The sequence below is a fragment of the Carya illinoinensis genome, chromosome 16, assembly GCF_018687715.1.
Source record: "Carya illinoinensis cultivar Pawnee chromosome 16, C.illinoinensisPawnee_v1, whole genome shotgun sequence".
NCBI lineage: Eukaryota > Viridiplantae > Streptophyta > Magnoliopsida > Fagales > Juglandaceae > Carya > Carya illinoinensis.
Genome location: NC_056767.1, coordinates 614,222 through 625,407, shown reverse-complemented (window position 1 = coordinate 625,407; position 11,186 = coordinate 614,222).

Here is an 11,186-nt window from a genome sequence, read left to right as displayed (position 1 = left end):
AGAGGTAAACGACATGTCAACTCAATCCTTGTGAATTTGATTGGGAGGTCCATGGAGGACCTTGACATTGTTTACTTTTTATTGCTTGTGAAATTGAAAATTGAAGTTTCGGGGTTGAGGTAGAGGACGGAGTAGTGTTCTTGAAGGGATCGACCACCCTTGAAGGTGGGGGATCCAAGGTTGGACCTTGTGCAAGAGGGTTCGACCACCCTTGAAGGTGGGGGACCCAAGGTCGGACCTTTGAGCCGTGTTCAAGCTCCACCAACCTAGTTGTTGTCCAAGCCGTGTGCAAGACTTAGTGCAAGCACACTTACAAGCTCAGTTTGCAAGACACAGTTGCAAGACTCAATTGCAAGCAATTGCAAGTTGGAGAGCCATGGATCAAGGCAGTTCCAACCTGGAAAGCATTGAGGCCATGGAAGAGAATGCCATGAGGCTTACCAACATCCTTTGTGAGGTTAACACTACACTAGCCGAACTAAGGATGGCCTTGAATGCTACCACCAGTGAGACAGGAGCATAAAATGGCGATGGACGCCATGAGGCTTGATAACAATGCAAGCCTTGAAAGGCTTGAGAAGAGATTGGCCGGGACCAATGGCCAAAGAGCACCACCAAGTTTGAATAGGCAAAGGCAAGAGGTCTTTATTGATGGAGCTGAGACGAGTGTCACAGGTTCCATGCATGAGTGACCAAGACCCAAGTATAGAAAAGGTGGGCGGATTAAGAACGAGCAAGTAGCCGTGGAAAGATGGATCCGTGATGATGTCCATCATTCTAGAAGTCCTAGTGTGTTGAGAGAACATCAAGATGTGAGGTTCGAAGTTCCAAGGTTTGAAAAACATCATGAGATCGAGTATGACTTTAGCCATGGAGGACCGAATGGTTATGATGACCATGCCCATAGAAGACACTTTAATCATGGAAGAGAAAGAGGCCATAGAAACCGAAGGTATGAGGAAGACCACTATGATGATAGAGTTGGAAACTGGGCACATGACTGGGGAACAAAGAGGCCCAAGGTGGATTTCTCCAAGTTCAATGGGGGGATCCATATGAATGGTTGGACAAAGTGGACCATTATTTTCCGTGTGTATGAAGTTCCAAGAGAAGAGAGAGTTTCTACGGCATGTTTTCATCTTGAAAGAAAAGCGAGTAAGTGGTGGCATTGGCTTCGTGATCAATATGACAAAGAGAGGAAATGCCTAGGGTGGACGACCTTTGAAAAGGAATTCTTGATGCAATTTGGGCCTTCACCAATTTTCAACCACCATGGAAAATTGGCCAAGTTGAAACAAGAGGGAAAAGTATACCACTATATTGATGAGTTTCGACAACTCCAAACCTTGGTAAGGGATTGGTCCAAAGAGGCACTAATTGGCACCTTTGTGGATAGGTTGAAACCTTGGCTTGCCAAGGAGATAAAGTTGAAACAACCAACAAGATTATAAGAAGTTATGAGAATGACCAAAATATTAGAGGAGATCACTCACATTAAGAAGCATCATTCTAAGGACATGGGGAACAAATTTTCCAAACCTTTGCAAACCAAAGTTTCTTGGAAAGGCAATGAGGTGGAAGGGAGTGCATCAAAATCAAAACCATATGAAGCAAAAAAGTTATCTAGAGAAGAGGTCCAAGAGAGGATAAAGAAAGGTCTTTACTTCAAATGTAGTGACTAATAGAACAAGGAGCACAAGTGTAAGGCCGGACAAGCATATGTGTTGCTTGAAGATGAAACAAGTGAAGTAGAAGCAGATGGCCATGTTGAGACAACTAGTGAAGAGTCAGAACAAGAAGATGCCAAATCTAGTGAGCCACTAGAGGAGGCTGAATTATTTTTGAATACCATTTCGAGTGTACCTAGACCCACATCCATGAGAGTGATAGCATGGGTGGGAAAGTTTAAAGTGACTCTTTTGGTAGATAGTGGATCCACGTACAATTTTATCAATGCCAATATTGTGACCAAGATTGGATTGAAGCCATGTGCTAATGAACTGTTTGAAGTAAAGGTAGCCAATAGGAACAAGCTTAGATGTGAAGTACTTGTTAAAGAAGTAAAGATGAATGTGCAAGGTGTGAGAATTGTGATCGACCTTCATGTGTTGGCATTAATGGGACTTGATGTGGTGATCGAAAATGCTTGGCTTAAGGGCCTTGGGAGTGTTATTCATGACTACCACAACATGACTATGGATTTTAAACTTAGCTCAAAGAAAAGAGTTTGGAAAGCCTTGACATCAAAAGAAGTAAAAGCTTGTGAGGCCATTACGTTTGAAAAGTTGTGCAAAGGTGGAGTCTACTGTTTTGCCATTATGGTGGCCAATGAAGACTATTTGTGTAATGTGGAAAAGAGTGAAAAAGAAGGCAACAAAGATGATTTAGAGGGGCTGCCCGTGGAAGTAAGAGAAGTTTTGGAAGATCATCGAGGAGTTCTAGAGGTGCCTTATACTTTGCCACCATCTAGACTCTTTGATCACTAGATTGTGCTTGTTGACAATAGGAAGCCGATGAATATTCCACCTTATCGTTATGCCCATTTTCAAAAAGGGGAGATAGAGAGGCAAGTAGATGAGATGTTGAAGAATGACTTGATAAGGCCAAGCACTAATTCGTTTTCCTCTCCCATGCTACTTGTGAGGAAGAAAGGTGGGATATAGAGGTTTTGTACCGATTATAGAGTTTTAAATGAGGCCACGATGAAGGATAGATTCCATATCCCAACCGTGGATGAGATGCTTGATGAGGTTCATGGTGCAAGAATTTTATCCAAGTAAGATTTGAGGGCGGGCTATCATCAAATAAGAATGAAGAGTTAAGACATACACAAGACGGCTTTTAGAACACATTCCGAGCACTTTGAGTATCTTGTTATGCCATTTGGATTGTGTAATGCTCCATCCACTTTTCAAGCCACCATGAACACAATTTTCAAACCACTTTTGAGGAAGTTTGTATTGGTATTTTTTGATGATATCTTAGTCTACTCCAAGACTATTGAAGAGCACAAGAGCCACTTGAGAATTGTGTTGAAAATTTTGAAAGAACATCACTTCTTCATTAAGGCTTCCAAATGCGCTTTTATGAGAAAAAACTTGAATACCTTGATCACTTCATCTCGGGAGGGGGTAAAAGTGGATTAAAGGAAGATTGAGGCCATGGTTGATTGGCCACTATCAAGTGACATTTTGGCATTGAGGGGCTTCTAGGGGTTGACTGGCTACTATAGGCGGTTTGTGAAGAATTATGGACTTATTGCTAAGCCACTTACATCCTTGTTGAAGAAGGACAATTTTGAATGGACCCAAGAGGCAAGAGAGGCCTTGATGAGTTGAAGAGGGCTATGACTACCACTCCCGTGCTTGCACTACCTAACTTTGAGAAGCCTTTTGAGGTATACACCAATGCTAGTGGTGAGGGGATAGTAGCTATTTTGGTTCAAGAAAAAAGACCAATAGCCTTGTTTCCAAAGCACTTGGACCGATGAAAAAGGCTTGGAGTACCTATGCTAGGGAGATGCTAGCGGTTGTGCATGTCGTAAAGGTGTGGAGACCTTATTTGTTAGGAAGAAAGTTTACCATTATCATGGATCAACAAACATTGAGGCATTTATTTCAACAAAAAATAGTGACACCCGAGCAACAAAAGTTCTTAGTGAAGTTGCTTGGATTTGAATATGACATCATCTACCAACCGGGTAAGGAGAACAAAGTGGTGGATGCTTTGAGTAGAAAAGAGGGAAGTTCAATTTTATGGTTAGAGCAAGAGGAAGATGAATCTTCTATGTTGGCCTTGAGTGGGGCCAAATGGAGGGTTTGAGATAAAATCCGTGAGGCTACAAAGATTGATGCAAGAGCCATTGAGATAGTGGAACTTCTAGAGGCTAAAGGTGATAGTATTGTTGGTTTCAAGGTGAAAGATGGTTTGATTTACTACAAGGAACATGTATATTTGCCAAGTGTATCTAATTTGAGGAAGGGGATCCTTGACCATTTTCACAATAGCAAGGAAGGTGGCCATTCGGGGTGTCTAAGGACCTACATAAGGATTAAGCATTTCTTCTATTGGGTAGGAATGAAGAAGGCCGTGAAGACCTTGGTTGCCGAGTGTGATGCATGCCAAAAGGTCAAGTATGATACAAGACCTCCATCTGGGCTCTTGCAACCTTTACCTATTCCTAACTTGATTTGGGAAGACTTGTCTATGGATTTTGTGGAGGGCTTACTGATTAGTGGAGGATATGAGGTTATCTTGGTGGTGGTGGATCGTCTAAGTAAGTATGCACACTCAATTTTCTTAAAACACCCATACACAGCCAAGAGTGTGGCCAAGACCTTTGTTGATAATATTGTGAAACTTCATGATTTTCCAAAAAGTATAGTATCCGACCGTGATAGAGTGCTCATGAGTACTTTTTGGAAGGAATTATTTGAATTACAATGAAGCAAGTTGAGGGCTAGCTCATCCTACCATCCTCAAACCGATGGAAAAACGGAAGTTGTGAATAGAACCCTTGAACAATATTTGATATGCTTTTGCCATGAGGAGCAAAGAAGATGGTAAGACTTCTTAACATGGGCCAAGTATTGGTACAAACCTCTTTTCATGCTTCCATCCAAATGAGTAAATTTGAAGTTGTTTATGGAAGATCACCACCCACTTTGGTGAATTATGAGAAAGACACGGTTAGAAATGGTGAGGTTAAGAAGGAATTGCTTACAAGAGATGAGGTCTTGACAAAGGTGAAAAGAGAGCTCAAGAAAGAATGAAAAAACACTATGATCAAGAAAGACATGTTGAGAACTCTGAGGTGGGAGACTATGTTTATTTGAGGCTTCAACTGTATGGGCAAGCAACCTTAAAGAAGAAACTTAACTTGAAGCTTTCTAAGAGGTATTATGGGCCTTTTAAGGTGTTGGAAAAATTGGGTGAGGTAGCTTATAGGTTGGAACTTCCTCCAACCTCCAAACTACATCTGGTTTTTCATGTGACGGTATTGAAAAAAAGAGTTGGTGATCCAAAGCTCATTGTGGAGGAATTACCAAAATTTGATGAAGAATGCCGAATGCTTCTACAACCAAGAGAAGTCCTTGATTATAGAGTGGTGCCAAGGGGAAGAAAAAGAAGAAATGTGTGGCAAGTTCTAACAAATGAGAAGGGGCACCAAGAGATGAGGCCATGTGGGAAGATTATGATGACATAAGGGAGAGATTTCCACAATTCATCCTTAAGGGGTAAGATGTGCTTGAAGGGAGGGGGAATGTCAAAACCCCTAGAAAAGTGATCTCGGGACAAGTCTCGACACTGCCCTTGGGAGGCAAGGACAACACCATGGCCAGCTTACATGCATGCCTTGGCCTGTGTTGAGACACGCACAGGGTTCCTAGCATGCAGGCCAGCGAGGTTGGTAGCTGCGTCCAGCCCAACATGTGGCCTAACATACGCATGCTCATGCTCATGCACATGCACATGCACAAGCCCTTGTGTGTGTGCCCCCTTGCGGACACGCTTTCATGCGCCCAACGTTGCATGCCAGCTAGGTTAGTGGCATGCCTTCGTAGGCATGCCATCCAGCGCATGGCTCTAGCCCGTGGGCTAGGTTAGTGGCATGCCTTCATAGGCGTACCATCTATTGCACGGCTCTAGCCCATGCCTTGCAGGCTAGGCCAGTGGAATACCCACCAGACATGCCATCCAGCGCATGACTCCAGCCCATGCCTTAAAGCTTCAACGCCCAGGCCACCAGCCTAGGCCATGTAGCACGCACACATGGCTCACCACCAGCAGGCCTTGCATGGCACCATGCCATGTCCATCAACAAGCCATATTGTGCCACCTAGCCATGGACCAGACCGAAGGCCACCATGTACCATTCTAGCCCACTAAGGGCCCATGCATGCCACGGCCAACTTGGGTCATGCTACTATGTTATTTCCTTTTTATTTATTTTATTTTTATTTATTTATTTCCAATAAACTTATTGGGGGTTTCCAATTTGTAACTCTTATAAATAGGACTCTTAGTCTTTTCTTTCACATCTTTTGACAATTTCCTGTTGGACAGCTTTGTTCTGGAGATCATCTATTCGATGCCTAGCACTTGGGCTCTTTGGGGTGCAATTCATGAATCCCTAAGCAGAGAATCACACTTTACAATTCGTGAATAAGTGTGATTCAATTTATCAATCTCATGAGTACGATTCATTCACTCTATTGTTTTCCATTTTCTCTCCATTGATTTTATTATTTTATATGCATTATTCTTGAATTGTTCTTAAGTTGTTCTTGAGTTGTTCTTAAGAATACATTGTGTTCTTCGGTTGTTCATTGCCATAATCCACCAATTGCCTCATTTGATTCATCCAAACACTTAGTGCTTCCCACTATAGTATTTGCCCTTGCCCCCATTCCATAAAAAACCTAGCCACCCGTTCCATACAACCCTAGCCACATCACCACTTAACATACACGGCATTATCAACTTTACCCTTCTTCCATCTCAGTTTGCCCAAGCCGAACTCCCTAATTCTCCATATGGAAACTTTTTCCTTTTAGGAGTCTTGACTTCCTCCAATTCAAATCCCTTAATTTAAGGAATTGATAATTCTAAATCAATTCCTTAAATCTCTCATCCCTTAAATTTCTCAAGTCAACATTGACTTTCCAAGTTAGCCCTACCAAATCCTCAAATATTCCTACCACTTAGGAATCTTTCCAAAACCCTAGCCGCCATCCATCTTGGCACCACCCTAATTCCCCTTGGGCAATTTCGGCAACCCTAGTTGCCTCATAGCCGAAATCCCTAACCTTACTACCTCTCATCAACCCTAACCTAATCAACTTGGCTCCACACTCAAGGAACAAGCCCTAGCCGTCCATAGTGAATTGCAAGCCCTAAACACGTAGCATACCCAATTCCACCATCATCTCCATCATTCAATTTTCCAAACACCTACCATTTGTTGAAGGCCAAGCAAGTTGGCAAGATCACTCGAGCACCAACATCATCGAGGCGAGCTCGTAGACTTAATGTTTAGGGACAAAACCGAGGTCCCTAACATAATGACTCTCCTCACTGTTTCCTCATCAATTTGGAATTTTAAATAAATAAATTATATAGGAATTAGTAGACAAGTTATTCATATATATTTTTTATATTAATTTTGTGCAAACTAATATACAAGCATGAGGTAAGGTTTCTGCATATTTTTTGTAAATGAAAAATAATAGGTTGAGGAAAAACATTAGTTGGGAAACAAATAATTTAAGTAAAATTAAATTATTAATTAGTATATGATTCGTGTAATTGCAAAATATGCAAAAAAAAAAAAAAATTAAAAAATTCTGATTAAAAATGATATTATATTATTATTTTGACTAATTAAATGTAGGGTTATTTCTTGAATGATTTTGGTTTTAACTTTTATATAAAATATATACATTTAGCTAAATTTTGAAAATGAACTTGAAAAGGCAGAAACAGCCGTTTCTGTCACAATTATTTTCGCCAATCTTATTGAAGGTTTTATCTTTATGGATTATTAAATTTAAACTCAGCAATACTAATAAAGCCTAACAACTTTCATCATGCTCATATTGCAGGCATTTTCTACTACTTTTTTTGGTGAATGGGGTGACAAGAGCCAGGTAAGTGTTTACCTTGGGAAAACACGTTGTGTGTACCTTTGAATGATCTTACTTTCTCAACTATAGTATCGAACCTAACTGCCTTTTCAACTAGCTACCATTGGTTTGCCTACAGATGAGAACCCATTTGGTGTTGTTCTTGGTGGAATTATGTAAGTTATGCCCGTAAACTTCTATGTGTATCAGTTGGAGTGTTGCTGATAGTTTGGTGGTGTTCCATTTGTGATGTATAAAGGATGTTAACATGTTATTTCGGATATCTACATGGTGTGGTGCACGTGCCTGTGGTCTTTGTTTTAGTGTTACACACTTTGAGTTTTGAAGAAACTGAAAATTTCTCAAATGATTTTTTTGCAGAAGAAAACATAAGTTAGATGCCAAAACTTATCAAGAACACACGAAGTTAATAATATTTTTTGTTATAAACTTTCTGGCACATTCCTGGATTGGGCATATTCTGAACAAGTCTTATTGGAAGATGTGTGGTTTTTTTTGCTTTAATATAATCATCTTTATCCCATGGACACTCAAAATTCGAAGTGTCTGTGTTTGATATTAACACTGCATAGCATGGGTGTGGGATATATCTTTGCATGCCTCTTGTCTCTTGCTTAGTAGGTTCTAGCAAGTTCTTTCAACAAAGAGAGGACCATATTCCTAATGGTCCTTGTTTACAATGTGCCTTGTCAAGAGTTTTTTTTTTTTTTTTTTAATAAATTCTGTCAAGCACTCATGTTACACATATGAGGGTTAGAAGAAGAAAATTGAACTTTTGTGTAATTGAGCTCTTTTTTAGTGTCTTGAGGGGTGGGGACTTTAAAAATCCACTAACCGTGCACAAACCACCCCTAACGCTTGTAGCCCTGTTTGTCAATGTAGTTCCATAGTTTGTATGCTTATTTATTTGTTTATTGGATTATGTTTCGTTTGGTTTTTATCGTCTTATAGTTTTTTCCTATGTCTGTATGCATGTGCACTAGTGGTCAAATTTTTTCCAGACTCTGGAGCATGCATGCATATGTGTGCGCTTGCAAGTCAGACATAAAAGCCTTTATATATCTGAGTGATGGTGTTCACTTCTCACAGAGGACAAGCATTGTGTACTACTGCAGCCGTCCTTGGTGGAAGGAGCTTGGCTTCTCAAATATCTGAGAAAATAGTAATTTGGGAACTTGAATCCACTTATCTTCATTTTATAGTCATGATCGTGAATTTGTAACGTCATGACTCTTTTTTCTTTTTTTATGGAGGTTGCACTCTTAAGAGTTATTTTCATTGTTTCTGGGATTCAATTCTTCCTTTCAACAGTTGAGTCATGATATACACATGATAATGCTAATGGTTAGTAATATACTTAAGATTTTAAATGAGAAATTTGCCTGGAATGTTATGGCGGTTGAAAAATTGTCCTTCTTAGCTTAATATATGGATAGATTTATTATACCAAATTATGGATTAGAACAAATATTTCCTTGTCTTATGTGATAATTCCAAATTTATTTCAATGGTGAGTATAATAAAAGTCTTTTCCATTCCAAGCACTTGCTCACCCATGAGTCATTACTGCTCATAAGTAATAAGTCACGATGACATGATTTCAGCCCATAACATACTCAATTGAAAGTAAATACTCAACTGAATTGTGCTAGATCCACTTATTGCATGATGCTTTCACACCAACAAAATTGCCTTGGAAAGAATGCAAGATTAGGCAAGAATCATTGCTTCCCCAAAGGAATGAGATGCATGATATAGAATGCTTCCCCAAAGGGATTGAAAGATGATTTACTGAGAAACTAACTATACTTTGGCATATTTAGAGTTTAGTTGGTCTGGAAAATTACCATAGTTGCAAGTACAATTACATGATCACTAAACTCTTTCAAAGAGATATAATATATATATGCTTTACGAAGTCAAGCCTATTGAGTATTGCTTGCACCTTTTGCCTCCCTATAGTGCATTTGTCTCTGTAGTACTTTACCACGATGCATGCCATTCTATTCATCTTGCCAATGATTTGTTATTGAATCGATTGCGATTATTCAATCAGCTTGAAGCATTCTATTAATCCTTTTCAAGAATTGGGTAAACGTCAAGAGTTTTATTTATTTCGCTACCCAGAATATAACTAGAAGTCTGGAAAAACCTTAATCAGACCTTACAATTGAAGGAATCAATGACAATCATAATCAGATTCAAGTTTTTACTACCAAGGTCATATGATATTGATTACATTCTCTTAATCATCACCAAGATTCATCTCAATCTGTTCTAATGACTAAATCACTGCTTCATCATCAAATACTTCATCATCACTGATTCATCTTAATCAATGTCTCTCGGCTTCACATCGAATGATCGAATAATCTGATCTTAGTGATATAATGATCAATATACCTGTACCTACAAGAGAAACAGATTTTTGCGACCAAAATTTTACAGCTAAAAGTACTATTTTTGACGAAAACGAAAAACCCGTTTTTCTTGCATGGCCAATTAATTTTTTCAATTAATTAATTACACAATTAAATTACACTCCAACTAATACACATAGTAGTACTACTGCAAGAATGATCATTTAATTAATTACACAATGAAAAACCCGCATGTTAGTTGCATTTTTCTACTCATTTATAAACAAAACTAGCAAAAGTATAAAATCGCTGCAAATATTAAGGCATTTGTAGCGATTCTTATCACTGCAAATATCAAATAAAATCGCCAAATTTTGATTTCATCACAAAAAGTGAAAAAATCGTTGCAAAAGAGCAATTTAAAAACTTGATGTTAAAAATCTACAATGACATAAAAATCACTGGAATTTATGACTTATTGCAGCGATTTTATTTCCAATAATACTAAAATCGCCGCAAAAGATCATTTTTCTTGTAGTGAGCAGTACCCATAATGATAAGGCTTGATCATAAAAGTCATTTCTACGAGTGGGAATCTGTGTTTTGATTAGCCCTCCATATAAAAAAAGAGTAGTTCTGACTTCTAAGGTGTGCAAGTTCTGTACTCTTTCTTTAAAAAAGAAAAGAAAAAATGGTAATGAAAGGGATTGCGTTTAAAAGATAATCCACTAGTTGGCCTTGTGGATCAACATCTTCTAGGAAAAGAATAAAAAGATGTCAATCTCCACTGTAAGTGTTTGAAAACCACCACCAGTTTCAATAGTGAGTCCATTTCATATATAGACGTAATTACATATTTGTATATGGTAAGTACATGTATGGAAAGATTACAAATAAATGGTAAGAGTAATGAGTTATTACGGGTCAATGAATACACAAATAGAAAGCCTTAGATTAAGGCAGAGGATCCTCAATACCCCATTGCAAGCTGAGAGTCAGATTGGAACGGATGTGAAGCTTGGAGCGAAAGAATTCAAAGAGACGTCTGGACATACTTTTAGTGAAAATATTGGCAACCTACAAATGAGAAGGCACATATTGAGTACGGAGCTTGCCAGCTTGAACAAGTTCACGAAGAAAGTAGTAGTCAAGCCCAACATGCTTGGCCCGTTTGTGAGAA